This window comes from Arachis ipaensis, chromosome B6 (assembly GCF_059453495.1).
Source record: "Arachis ipaensis isolate K30076 ecotype BB chromosome B6, ASM5945349v1, whole genome shotgun sequence".
In the NCBI taxonomy this organism is placed as follows: domain Eukaryota; kingdom Viridiplantae; phylum Streptophyta; class Magnoliopsida; order Fabales; family Fabaceae; genus Arachis; species Arachis ipaensis.
In genome coordinates, this window is record NC_142441.1 from 121,605,460 (window position 1) to 121,620,744 (window position 15,285).

At 41.1% G+C, this 15,285-nt stretch overlaps 1 non-coding gene across 1 annotated transcript; it reads right to left on the reverse strand.

Moving 5' to 3' along the window:
• Positions 1-232: 232 nt before the first annotated feature.
• LOC148562528 (small nucleolar RNA R71) lies at positions 233-340 on the reverse strand. The gene has a single exon (XR_015887126.1). It is a non-coding gene; the product is annotated as a small nucleolar RNA R71 (small nucleolar RNA).
• Positions 341-15,285: the final 14,945 nt, after the last annotated feature.

Below are 15,285 nucleotides of genomic sequence, written 5' to 3' on the forward strand. Positions count from 1 at the left end.
TGGACTTCCATCTGAAGATCATTTTCAGTTCTTAACTGAATTCTTGCAGATCTGTGATACTGTTAAGACTAATTGAGTAAATCCTGAAGTCTACAGGCTCATGTTTTTCCCTTTTGCTGTAAGAGACAGAGCTAGAATATGGTTGGACTCTCAACCCAAAGACAGCCTGAACTCTTGGGATAAGCTGGTCACGGCTTTCTTAGCCAAGTTCTTTCCTCCTCAAAAGCTGAGCAAGCTTAGAGCTGATGTTCAAACTTTCAGACAGAAAGAAGGTGAATCCCTCTATGAAGCTTGGGAAAGATACAAGCAGCTGACCAAAAAGTGTCCTTCTGACATGCTTTCAGAATGGACCATCCTGGATATCTTCTATGATGGTTTATCTGAGCTATCAAAGATGTCATTGGATACTTCTGCAGGAGGATCCATTCACCTAAAGAAAACGCCTGCAGAAGCTCAAGAACTCATTGACATGGTTGCTAATAACCAGTTCATGTACACTTCTGAGAGGAATCCTGTGAGTAATGGGACGCCTATGAAGAAGGGAGTTCTTGAAGTTAATACTCTGAATGCCATATTGACTCAGAATAAAATATTGACTCAGCAAGTCAATATGATTTCTCAGAGTCTGAATGGAATGCAAGCTACATCCAACAGTACTCAAGAGGCTTCTCCTGAAGAAGAAGCTTATGATCCTGAGAACCCTGCAATAGCAGAGGTAAATTACATGGGTGAACCTTATGGAAACACCTATAATCCATCATGGAGAAATCATCCAAATTTCTCATGGAAGGATCAAAAGCCTCAACAAGGCTTTAATAATGGTGGAAGAAACAGGTTTAGCAATAGCAAGCCTTTTCCATCATCCACTCAGCAACAGATAGAGAATTCTGAGTAGAATCCATCTAGCTTAGCAAATTTAGTCTCTGATTTATCTAAGGCCACTGTGAGTTTCATGAATGAAACAAGATCTTCCATTAGAAATTTGGAAGCACAAGTGGGCCAGCTGAGTAAAAGGATCACTGAAATCCCTCCTAGTACTCTCCCAAGCAATACAGAAGAAAATCCAAAAGGAGAGTGCAAGGCCATTGACATAAGCATCATGGCCGAACCTGTAAGGGAAGGAGAGGACGTGAATCCTAAGGAGGAAGACCTCCTGGGACGTCCAGTGATCAATAAGGAGTTTCCCCCTGAGGAACCAAAGGAATCTGAGGCTCATCTAGAGACCATAGAGATTCTATTAAACCTCCTTATGCCATTCATGAGCTCTGATGAGTATTCCTCTTCTGAAGAGAATGAGGATGTTACTGAAGAACAAGCTGCCAAGTTCCTTGGTGCAATCATGAAGCTAAATGCCAAATTATTTGGCATTGATACTTGGGAAGATGAACCTCCCTTGTTCATCAATGAACTAAGTGATCTGGATCAACTGACATTGCCTCAGAAGAGACAGGATCCTGAAAAGTTCATAATACCTTGTACCATAGGCACCATGATCTTTAAGGTTCTTTGTGACCTTGGTTCAGGAATAAACCTCATGCCCCTCTCTGTAATAAAGAAACTGGGAATCTATGGGGTGCAAGCTGCTAAAATCTCATTAGAGATGGCAGATAATTCAAGAAAACAGGCTTATGGACAAGTAGAGGACGTGTTAGTAAAGGTTGAAGGCCTTTACATCCCTGCTGATTTCATAGTCCTGGATACTAAAAAGGAAGAGGATGAATCCATCATCCTAGGAAGACCTTTCCTAGCCACAGCAAGAGCTGTGATTGATGTGGATAGATGAGAATTGATCCTTCAATTAAATAAGGACAACCTTGTGTTTACAACTCAAGGATCTCTCTCTGCATCCATGGAGAGGAAGCAGAAAAAGCTTCTCTCAAAGCAGAGTCAAACAAAGCCCCCACAGTCAAACTCTAAGTTTGGTGTTGGGAGGCCACAACCAAACTCTAAGTTTGGTGTTGGAGAGTCTCAACAATGCTCTGAACATCTGTAAGGCTCCATGAGAGCCCACTGTCAAGCTATTGACATTAAAGAAGCACTTGTTGGAAGGCAACCCAATTTTTATTTATCTAACTATATTTTTTTCTTAGTTATATGTCTTTGTAGGTTCATGATCATGAGGAGTCACAAAATAAATATAAAAATTGAAAACGGAATCAAAAACAGCAGAAGAAAAATCACACCCTGGAGGAAGCATCTGCCTGGCGTTCAACGCCAGAACAGAGCATGGTTCTGGCACTGAACGCTCAAATGGGCAGCATCTAGGCGCTGAACGCCAGAATTGCACCCTGGAGAGGAGCTGGCGCTGAACGCCCAGAACAAGCATGGTTCTGGCGTTCAACGCCAGAAATGGGCAACAAATGGGCGTTGAACGTCCAAAATGGGAACCAACCTGGCGCTGAACGCCCAGAGTTGTGTGCAAGGGCATTTTACATGACTAATTTGGTGCAAGGTTGTAAATCCTTGAACACCTCAGGATCTGTGAACCCCACAGGATCATTTTAGGATCTGTGGACCCCACAGGATCATCTAAGGATCTGTGAATCTCACAGGATCCCCACCCACCTCACCCTCCCTCTCTCCATTCATGATCATCCCTTCTGTTTTCCATTCACCACTCACATCCATACACACATCCCTCCATCTCCTCCATATCTTCTTCTTCTTCTTCTTCTTCTATTCTTTCTTCTTTTGCTCGAGGGCGAGCAAAATTCTAAGTTTGGTGTGGTAAAAGCATAAGCTTTTTGTGTTGCCATTACCATTAATGGCACCTAAGGCCAGAGAAACCTCAAGAAAGAGGAAAGGGAAGACAATTGCTTCCACCTCTGAGCCATGGGAGATGGAAAGATTCATCTCACATGCCCATCACTAAGAAAAGGATGGAGCAAACAAGAGAGCACATTCATGGATCTCAACAGACACATGAAGAAGCTCATCATCAAGAGATCCCTGAGATACCTCAGGGGATACATTTTTCTCCACAGAATTCTTGGGAGCAAATCAACACCTTCCTAGGAGAATTAAGTTCCAATATGGGACAACTAAGGGTGGAACATCAAGAGCACTCCATCATCCTTCATGAAATCAGAGAAGATCAAAAAGTAATGAGGGAGGAGCAACAAAGACAAGGAAGAGACATAGAAGAGCTCAAGGACATCATTAGTTCCTCAAGAAGGAAACGCCACCATCACTAAGGTGGACTCATTCCTTGTTCTTACTTTCTCTGTTTTTCATTTTCTATGTTAAGTGCTTATCCATGTTTGTGTCTTCATTACATGATCATTAGTAGTTAGTAACTATGTCTTAAAGTTATGAATATCCTATGAATCCATCACCTCTCTTAAATGAAAAATGTTTTAATTCAAAAGAATAAGAAGTACATGAGTTTTGAATTTATCCTTGAACTTAGCTTAATTATATTGATGTGGTGACAATGCTTCTTGTTTTCTGAATGAATGCTTGAACAGTGCATATGTCTTTTGAAGTTGTTGTTTAAGAATGTTAAATATGTTGGCTCTTGAAAGAATGATGACAAGGAGACATGTTATTTGATAATCTGAAAAATCATAAAAATGATTCTTGAAGCAAGAAAAAGCAGCAAAGAACAAAGCTTACAGAAAAAGCAAGCAGAAAAAGCCAAAAGCTCTTAAAACCAAGAGGCAAGAGCAAAAAGCCAATAACCCCTAAAACCAAAAGGCAAGGGCAAATAAAAAGGATCCCAAGGCTTTGAGCATCAGTGGATAGGAGGGCCTAAAGGAATAAAATCCCGGTCTAAGCGGCTAAACCAAGCTGTCCCTAACCATGTGCTTGTGGCGTGTAGGTGTCAAGTGAAAACTTGAGAATGAGCGGTTAAAGTCAAGGTCCAAAGCAAAAAAAAAGAGTGTACTTAAGAACCCTGGACACCTCTAATTGGGGACTTTAGCAAAGCAGAGTCACAATCTGAAAAGGTTCACCCAATTATGTGTCTGTGGCATTTATGTATCTGGTGGTAATACTGGAAAACAAAGTGCTTAGGGCCACGGCCAAGACTCATAAAATAGCTGTGTTCAAGAATCATCATACTGAACTAGGAGAATCAATAACACTATCTGAACTCTGAGTTCCTATAGATGCCAATCATTCTGAACCTCAATGGATAAAGTGAGACGCCAGAACTATTCAAGAGGCAAAAAGCTATAAGTCCCGCTCATTTGATTGGAGCTATGTTTCATTGATAGTTTGGAATTTATAGTATATTCTCTTCTTTTTATCCTATTTGATTTTCAGTTGCTTGGGGACAAGCAACAATTTAAGTTTGGTGTTGTGATGAGCGGATAATTTATACGCTTTTTGGCATTGTTTTTAGTATGTTTTTAGTAGAATCTAGTTACTTTTAGGGATGTTTTCATTAGTTTTTATGTTAAATTCACATTTCTGGACTTTACTATGAGTTTGTGTGCTTTTCTGTGATTTCAGGTATTTTCTGGCTGAAATTGAGGGACTTGAGCAAAAATCAGATTCAGAGGTTGAAGAAGGACTGCTGATGCTGTTGGATTCTGACCTCCCGGCACTCAAAATGGATTTTCTGGAGCCATAGAACTCAAAATGGCGCTCTTTCAATTGCGTTGGAAAATAGACATCCAGGGCTTTCCAGCAATATATAATAGTCCATACTTTGCCCAAGTTTAGATGATGCAAACTGGCGTTCAACGCCAGCTCTCTGCCCAATTCTGGCGTCCAGCTCCAGAAACAAGTTGCAAAGTGGAGTTCAACGCCCAAAATGGCACAAAAGCTGGCGTTCAACTCCAGAAAGAGCCTCTGCACGTGTAACATTCAAGCTCAGTCCAAGCACACACCAAGTGGGCCCCGGAAGTGGATTTATGCATCAATTACTTACTTCTGTAAACCCTAGTGGCTAGTTTATTATAAATAGGACTTTTTACTATTGTATTAGACATCTTTGGATCATCTTTGGACACCTGGTTCTTAGATCAGAGGGGCTGGCCATTCGGCCATGCCTGGACCTTTCACTTATGTATTTTTAACGGTAGAGTTTCTACACTCCATAGATTAAGGTGTGGAGCTCTGCTGTTCCTCAAAGATTAATGCAAAGTACTACTGTTTTCTATTCAATTCACTTGTTCCGCTTCTAAGATATTCATTCGCACTTCAACCTGAATGTGATGAACATGACAATCATCATCATTCCCTATGAACGCATGCCTGACAACCACTTCCGTTCTACATTAGATTGAATGAGTATCTCTTAGATCTCTTAATCAGAATCTTCGTGGTATAAGCTAGATTGATGGCGGCATTCATGAGGGTCCGAAAAGTCTAAACCTTGTCCGTGGTATTCCGAGTAGGACTCTGGGATTGAATGACTGTGACGAACTCCAAACTCGCGAGTGCTGGGCGTAGTGACAGACGCAAAAGGATAGTAAATCCTATTCCAGTATGATCGAGAACCTCCAAGATGATTAGCCATGCAGTGACAGCGCATCGGACCATTTTCACAGAGAGGAATAGGATGCAACGAACGACAAGGGTGATGCCTCCAGACGATTAGCCGTGCTGTGACAGAGCATTTGGACCATTTTCCCGAGAGAGATCGAAAGTAGCCATTGGCACCGGTGACATCCTTACATAAAGCCAGCCATAGAAAGGAGTAAGATTGATTGGATGAAGACAGCAGGAAAGCAGAGGTTCAGAGGAACGAATGCATCTCCATACGCTTATCTGAAATTCTCACCAATTAGTTACATAAGTATTTCTATCCTTATTTTATTAATTAATTTTGAAAACCCCATTACTATTTTATATCCGCCTGACTGAGATTTACAAGGTGACCATAGCTTGCTTCATACCAACAATCTCCGTGGGATTCGACCCTTACTCACGTAAGGTATTACTTGGACGACCCAGTGCACTTGCTGGTTAGTTGTGCGAAGTTGTGAACCATGGTATTAGCATCATGTTTTTTGGTGCCATTGCCAGGGAAAGAAAGAGCAATGAATTTTACATAATCAAAGTGTAATCACAATTTCTGCGCACCAATACTCATTCAATCTGATGTAGAACGGAGGTGGTTGTCAGACATACGTTCATGGATTGAGGAAGGTGATGAGTGTCACGGATCATCACCTTCTCTATAATTAAGCGCAAATGAATATCTTAGATAGGAACACGCATGTTTGAATGGAAAACAGAAATAGTTGCATTAATTCATCGAAACACAGCAGAGCTCCTCACCCCCAACAATGGAGTTTAGAGACTCATGCCATCAGAGATTACAAAGTTCAGATCTAAAATGTCATGAGATACAAAATAAATCTCTAAAAGTTGTTTAAATACTAAACTAGTAACCTAGGTTTACAGAAAATGAGTAAACTATGATAGATAGTGCAGAAATCCACTTCTGGGGCCCACTTAGTGTGTGCTGGGGCTGAGACTTAAGCTTCTCACGTGCCTGGGCTGTTTTGGGTGTTCAACGCCAGGTTGTAACCTGTTTCTGGCGTTGAACTCCAACTTGTAACCTGTTTCTAGCGCTGGACACCAGACTGCAACATGGAACTGGTGTTGAACGCCAGTTTACGTCATCTATCCTTGAGCAAAGTATGGACTATTATATATTGATGGAAAGCCTGGATGTCTACTTTCCAACGCAATTGGAAGCGCGCCAATTGGACTTTTGTAGCTCCAGAAAATCCATTCCGAGTGTTGAGAGGTCAGAATCCAACATCATCAGCAGTCCTTTTTCAGCCTGAATCAGATTTTTGCTCAGCTCCCTCAATTTCAGCCAGAAAATACTTGAAATTATAGAAAATTACACAAACTCATAGTAAAGTCCAGAAATATGAATTTTGCCTAAAAAATAATGAAAATATGCTAAAAACTAACCAAATCATACTAAAAACTATATGAAATTAACCCCAAAAAGCGTATAAAATATCCGCTCATCACAACACCAAACTTAAACTGTTGCTTGTCTCCAAGCAACTAGACAAATAAAATAGAATACAAATAAGTCACAAAGCAATAATATCTCAGAGTTCTTGAGTGAAGCTCAGATTCTAATTAGATGAGCGGGACTAGTAGCTTTTTGCTTTCGAACAGTTTTGGCATCTCACTTTATCCATTGAAGCTCAGAATGATTGGCATCTATAGGAACTTAGAATTCAGATAATGTTATTGATTCTCCTAGTTCAGTATGTTGATTCTTGAACACAGCTACTTTATGAGTCTTGGCCGTGGCCCTAAGCACTTTGTTTTCCAGTATTACCACCGGATACATAAATGCCACAGACACATAATCGGGTGAACCTTTTCAGATTGTGACTCAGCTTTGCTAAAGTCCCCAATTAAAGGTGTCCAGAGTTCTTAAGCACACTCTTCTTTTTGCTTTGGACCTTGACTTTAACCGCTCAGTCTCAAGTTTTCACTTGACACCTTCACGCCACAAGCACATGGTTAGGGACAGCTTGGTTTAGCTGCTTAGACCAGGATTTGATTCCCTTAGGCCCTCCTATCCACTGATGCTCAAAGCCTTGGATCCTTTTTATTACCCTTGCATTTTGGTTTTAAGGGCTATTGGCTTTTTCTGCTTGCTCTTTTTTTTTTTTGCAAGCTTTGTATTCACTGCTTTTTCTTGCTTCAAGAATCATTTTTATGATTTTTCAGATTATCAATAACATGTCTCATATTCATCATTCTTTCAAGAGCCAACATATTTAATATTCAAGAACATCAAATTCCAAAGACATATGCTCTGTTTAGGCATTCATTCAGAAGGCAGAAAGCATTGCCACCACATGTAAACAATTAGAATTTGTTTTATTAAAATTCCGAAAAATATTGCCTCCTTATTCTAAAGAAAATCTTCTATTTTATTCATGTTTAATGATGATGAGAAAAATAAATTATAGCTTAATTGGAGATAAAATAACTTCTAATTACTACTATAACTTCTAAGGTAAAACTCAAATAAGAGCAATTATCACAGAGTTAAGGCTAAGATTAGAACTCAACAACCTTGAGTTTGGGATGTGGATGTTCCTCTAGTCTGTGGGGTGCTTGGTCCTTCAAGAGATAACTTCTGACGCTTCAGTTCCTTTAAGTCACGCCCTTGCTCTTCTTGTTCCCTGAGCAGTTTGCAGAGCATACTGTTTTGATTTTGCTGTTCTTCCTTTATTTGGTCCATAGATTCTTGCAACTTGGTGACAGATGCTTCCAGCTGTTCCCAATATTCAAATTGAGGGACTTCCGGGAGAAATTCTTGCGCCCTCCTCTTGATGGGGTCATCCTGCACTTGTTGTTTTTCCATTGTGGTTTTAGTGATTGGTTGCTCCACTGAGATGTACTCCGTTATTCCCATCCTTACTCCAGCATCCTTGCAGAGCATAGAGATTAGGCTTGGATAAGCCAACCTGGCATCTTTGGAGTTCTTGTTTGCAAGTATGTAAAATTCAGATGGAATCAGTTGATGAACTTCCACTTCTTTTCCCAACATAATGCAATGGATCATCACTGCTCTTTTAACGGTGACTTCAGAACGGTTGCTAGTGGGCAATATAGAACGCCCAATGAAGTCCAGCCATCCTCTGGTGACTGGTTTGAGATCTTCTCTCTTGAGTTGATTTGGGACACCCTTGTTGCTGGTGGTCCACCTGGCTCTAGGGATGCATATATCCTCTAGAATCTTATCCAGACCCTTGTTTGTTCTCATCATTCTCCTATTGAAGGAGTCTGGGTCATCTTTCAGCTGAGGTAGCTTAAAGATCTCCCTGATTTTGTTAGGGTGGATGTGAACAACTTTTCCTCTGACCACAGTCCGATAGTCATAGAGGGCAGTTCCAGATATTCTCTGCCTGTCTGTTTGCCACAGATTAGCGTAAAACTCCTGAACCATATTCCTTCCCACTTTTGTTTCAGGATTAGCTAGGACTTCCCAGTTCCTGTTTCGAATCTGCTCTTGGATCTCCGGATATTCATCTTCTTTCAGATCGAACCTAACTTCCGGGATCACTGATCTTAGACCCATTATTTTGTAGTAATGGTCTGAATGTTCTTTTGTTAAGAACTTCCCTTGATTCCAAATTGGTTTTGGAATACTCTCTTTCTTGCCTCTTGGAATGGGTTGTTTTCCTTTAGGAGCCATGATCTTTGTGGGTATAGTTTAGTGATCACGGATAAACACACCAAACTTAGAGGTTTACTTGTCCTCAAGCAAAAGAAAAGAAAGGAGAGGGATAGAAGGAGATCTAGTGTCGAATGGTGGATGAGAGGAGGGAGGCCGAATGTGGATTTAAAAGGGAGGGGGTGGGTTTTTCGAAAATTTTAAAAAAAGATAAGATAGAAGATATGATTTATAAAAAATAGGTATGGTATGAAAAGATGTGATTTAAAATTGAAAAGATATGAAAGATATTTGAAAAAGATAAATTTGGATTTTGAAAAAGATAATGTGGAGATTTGAAAAAGATATTGATGAGTTGAAAAAATTTTAGAAGGAAAAGAGATATATTTGTTTTGGAAAATTTGAAAAAGAGTTGGATTGGATTGAAAAAGAATTTGTGTTTATGGATTAAGATACATTTGATATTTTTAAAGTAGGGTTTTTAGAAATTAGGGTTTTTAGAAATTAGGGTTTGTAACATGTTTATGCAAGAAATCATGAATTGAAACATGAAAATTAAAAAAAATTGTGAAATAAAAACGAATTTACCTCCTCCCCACCATCCTGGCGTTAAACGCCCAAATGCTGCATGTTTTGGGCGTTTAACGCCCAAATGCTGCTTCTCCTGGGCGTTCAACGCCCAGCTGTTGCTTCTTTCTGGCGTTGAACGCTAGGAACTCCTTTGTCGTTGGGCATTTTTCTGAACGCCCAGGATGCTGTCAATCTGGCGTTAAACGCCCAGAAGCTGCTTCTTTCTGGCGTTTAATGCCCAGATGGCTATCATTACTGGCGTTAAATGCCCAGTTGTGCCTCTTACTGGCGTTTTCTTGCCAGTGAGCTCTTTTTCTCTGTTTTGATTGCTGAATCCTTCTGTAACCCTGTGAACCTATGCAATTGACTCCTTGCCTTATTAATAGTAAACTTTATATAAACAAATAAAATCAAGAATAGGGCAAAACAACAGAAAAAGTTTCCCCAATGGCTGGGTTGCCTCCCAGCAAGCGCTTCTTTATTGTCTTTAGCTGGACCTTGCTGAGCTTTTAATCTAGCCTCAGCCTTGAGCACTCTTGCTCAACATTACCTTCAAGATAGTGTTTGATTCCCTGTCCATTAATAATGAACTTCTTATCAGAATCAATGTCTTGAAGCTCCACATAACTATATGGTGATACACTTGTAATCATATATGGTCCCCTCCACCGGGATTTTAGTTTCCCAGGGAATAGCCTGAGCCTAGAGTTAAACAACAAAACCTTTTGTCCTGGTTCAAAGACTCTTGATGACAGCTTTCTGTCATTCCATCTTTTTTATTTTTCCTTATAAAGCTTGGCATTTTCGAAAGCAGTGAGTCTAAATTCCTCTAGCTCATTTAGCTGGAGCAATCTTTTTTCTCTGGCTAATTTGGCATCAAAGTTCAGGAATCTGGTTGCCCAGTAGGCCTTATGTTCCAGTTCCACGGGCATATGACAGGCCTTACCATATACAAGCTGGTATGGAGAGGTCCCTATAGGAGTTTTGAATGCTGTTCTGTAAGCCCACAGAGCATCATCCAAGCCTCTTGCCCAATCCTTTCTACGGGTACTTACAGTCCGTTTCAGGATTCTTTTTAGTTCTCTATTAGAAACTTCAACTTGCCCATTTGTCTGTGGATGATATGGAGTGGCCACCTTGTGGCTAATCCCATACCGGACCATGGCAGAATAAAGCTGTTTGTTGCAGAAGTGAGTGCCCCATCACTGATTAGTACTCTAGGGACACCAAACCTGCTGAAGATATGTTTCTGGAGGAACTTCAGCACTGTCTTAGTATCATTAGTCGGTGTGGCAATGGCCTCTACCCATTTTGATACGTAATCGACTGCCACCAGAATATAAGTGTTTGAGTATGGTGGTGGGAAAGGTCCCATGAAGTCGATTCCCTATACATCAAACAACTCAATCTCCAAGATCCCTTGTTGAGGCATGGCGTAACCATGAGGCAGATTACCAGCTCTTTGGCAGCTGTCACAGTTACGTACAAACTCTCGGGAATCTCTATATAGGGTAGGCCAGTAGAAGCCACATTGGAGGACCTTGGTGGCTGTTCGCTCACCTCTGAAATGGCCTCCATATTGTGATCCATGGCAATGCCATAAGATCCTCTGTGCTTCTTCTCTAGGCACACACCTACGGATTATTCCGTCTGCACATCTCTTAAAGAGATAGGGTTCATCCCACAAGTAGTACTTTGCATCAGTAATTAATTTTTTCTTTTGTTGCCTGCTGTACTCCTTGGGCATGAACCTTGCAGCTTTATAGTTTGCAATGTCTGCAAACCATGGTATTTCCTGAATGGCAAACAAATGCTCATCCGAAAAGGTCTCAGAGATTTCAAGAGAGGGGAAGGACGTCCCTTCTACTGGCTCTATCCGGGACAGATGATCAGCCACTTGGTTCTCTGTTCCTTTTCTGTCTCTTATTTCTATATCAAACTCTTGCAGAAGCAACACCCATCTTATGAGCTTGGGTTTTGAATCCTGCTTTGTGAGTAGATATTTAAGAGAAGCATGGTCAGTGTACACAATCACTTTTGATCCTACTAAGTATGATCTAAATTTGTCAATGGCATAGACCACTGCAAGTAATTCCTTTTCTGTGGTTGTGTAATTTTTCTGGGCATCATTTAAAACACGGCTAGCATAATAAATGACATGCAGAAGCTTGTCATGCCTATGCCCCAGTACTGCACTAATGGCGTGATCACTAGCATCACACATTAATTCGAATGGTAATGTCCAGTCTGGTGCAGAGATAACTGGTGCTGTGACCAGCTTAGCTTTCAGAGTTTCAAACGCCTGCAGGCACTCTGTGTCAAACACAAATAGCGTGTCAGCAGCTAGCAGGTTGCTTAGAGGTTTTGCAATTTTTGAAAAATCCTTTATAAACCTCCTATAGAATCCTGCATGCCCCAAAAAGCTTCTGATTGCCTTAACATTGGCAGGTGGTGGTAATTTTTTAATTACTTTTATTTTAGCTTGATCCACCTCTATTCCCTTGTTTAAAATTTTATGTCCAAGGACAATCCCTTCAGTCACCATAAAGTGACATTTTTTCCAGTTTAAAACCAGGTTAGTCTCTTGGCATCTTTTCAAAACCAGTGTCAGGTGATCAAGACAGGAGCTCAATGAGTCTCCATATACTGAGAAGTCATCCATGAAGACTTCCAGAAAATTTTCCACCATATCAGAGAAAATAGAGAGCATGCATCTCTGAAAGGTGGCAGGCGCATTACACAGCCCAAATGGCATCCTTCTGTAAGCAAACACTCCAGATGGACATGTGAATGCTGTTTTCTCTTGATCCTGGGGATCTACTGCAATTTGGTTGTAGCTTGAATAGCCATCCAAAAAATAGTAATAATCATGACCTGCTAGTCTTTCTAGCATCTGGTCTATGAATGGTAAAGGAAAATGATCCTTTCTGGTGGCTGTATTGAGCCTTCTGTAGTCAATACACATGCGCCACCCTGTAACTGTTCTTGTAGGAACCAGTTCATTTTTTTCATTATGAACCACTGTCATGCCTCCCTTTTTGGGGACAACTTGGACAGGGCTCACCCAGGGGCTATCAGAAATAGGATAAATAATCCCAGCCTCCAGTAATTTGGTGACCTCTTTCTGCACCACTTCCTTCATGGCTGGATTTAGCCGCCTCTGTGGTTGAACCACTGGCTTAGCATTGTCCTCCAATAAGATCTTGTGCATGCATCTAGCTGGGCTTATGACCTTAAGGTCACCTATGGACCACCCAAGAGCTGTCTTGTGTGTCCTTAGCACTTGAATTAGTGCTTCCTCTTCCTGTGGATTTAAAGCAGAGCTTATGATCAATGGAAAAGTATCACCTTCTCCCAGAAATGCATATTTCAGGGATGGTGATAATGGTTTGAGCTCGGGTTTAGAAGGTTTTCCCTCGTCCTGAGAAAATTTCAGAGGCTCTTTCAATTCCTCTGAATCCTCAAGATCAGGCTGAACATCTTTAAAGATATCTTCCAACTCTGATTCGAGACTCTCAGCCATGTTGATCTCCTCTACCAAAGAGTCAATAAGATCAACTTTCATGCAGTCTTTTGGTGTGTCTAGATGCTGCATGGCATTGACAGCATTCAACTTAAACTCATCCTCATTGACTCTCAGGGTGACTTCCCCCTTTTGGACATCAATGAGAGTTCGTCCAGTTGCTAGGAAAGGTCTTCCTAGGATGAGAGTAGCACTCTTGTGCTCCTCCATTTCCAGCACTACAAAGTCAGTGGGAAAGGCGAATGGCCCAACCCAGACAATCATGTCCTCAATCACGCCTGATGGGTATTTAATAGAGCCATCAGCAAGTTGGAGACATATCCGGGTTGATTTGACTTCTTCAGTTAAACCAAGCTTTCTGATAGTGGATGCAGGTATTAGATTGATGCTTGCTCCAAGATCACATAAGGCTGTCTTGGTGCAATTACCCTCTAGTGTGCATGGTATCAGAAAGCTCCCGGGATCCTTAAGCTTTTCTGGGAAGCTTTTCAGAATGACTGCACTACATTCTTCAGTGAGGAGAACTCTTTCAGTTTCTCTCCAATCCTTCTTATGACTCAAGATCTCTTTCATGAACTTGGCATAAGAAGGTAATTGCTCAAGTGCCTCTGCAAACGGAATCTTTATTTCAAAAGTCCGAAGATAGTCTGTAAAGTGAGCAAATTGCTTATCTTGCTCCTCTTTGTGGAGTTTTTGAGGATAAGGTATCTTGGCTTTGTATTCCTCAACCTTAGTTCCTGCAGGTTTACTTCCTACAGAGGTGGTTGGAGAAGCCTTTTTAGAGGGGTTGTTATCAGCACTGGTGTGTGTCTGATCCCTCACTGGCATTTGATTGCCAGAGTCAGAAGCTGGAGTGGCGTTGGACGCCAACTCCTTACTTGTTCCTGGCATTTGAACGCCAGAACTGTGCTTCTTTTGGGCGTTCAACGCCAATTCCTTGCTTGTTTCTGGCGTTGAACGCCAGGACTGAGCATGGTTTGGGCGTTCAACGCTAGCTTTCCACCCAATTTCTGGCGTTTGATTGCCAGAATTATTCCTCTCCGGGCTCTTACTGTCCTCAGATGGATTTCGGGTAGTTTGCTCATTTCTTGGCTTCCTGCTACCTTGAGGTGGGGCATCTAATATTTTCCCACTTCTCAATTGAACTGCTTGGCACTCTTCTGTTATTTGTTTTGACAACTGCTGCTTTGTTTGCTTTAATTGTACTTCCATATTTATATTAGCCATTCTTGTCTCTTGTAGTCTCTCTTTGAATTCGGCTAACTGTTTTGTTAGAAAATCCAATTGCTGATTGAATTCAGTAGCTTGTTCTGCAGGACTCAGTTCAGCAGTCACTGTTCTAGCCTCTTCTTTCATGGAAGGTTCATTGCTTAGATACAGATGCTGATTTCTGGCAACTGTATCAATAAGCTCTTGAGCTTCTTCAATTGTCTTTCTTATGTGGATAGATCCACCAGCTGAGTAGTCTAGAGAAATCTGAGCTCTTTCTATAAGCCCATAATAGAAGATGCCTAACTGAACCCACTCTGAAAACATTTCAGAGGGGCATTTTCTTAGCATCTCTCTGTATCTCTCCCAGGCATCATAAAGAGATTCATTATCTCCTTGTTTAAAGCCTTGGATGTCCAGCCTTAGCTGTGTCATCCGTTTTGGAGGAAAATATTGATTCAGGAATTTTTCTGACAGCTGTTTTCATGTCCTTATGCTAGCCTTAGGTTGGTTATTTAACCACCTCTTAGCTTGGTCTTTTATAGCAAATGGAAACAGTAATAGTCTGTAGACATCCTGATCTACTTCCTTATCATGGACTGTGTTAGCAATTTGTAAAAAATGTGCCAGAAACTCTGTAGGTTCTTCCTGTGGAAGACCGGAATACTGGCAACTTTGCTGTACCATGATAATGAGCTGAGGATTCAACTCAAAGCTACTGACTCCAATGGAGGGTATACTGATACTACTCCCATATGAAGCAGTAGTGGGGTTAGCATATGACCCCAGAGTCCTTCTGGACTGTTCATTTCCACTTAGATCCATGATGGAGAAAGGGAGATGATGTAAAATAGAAAAAAAATATTTT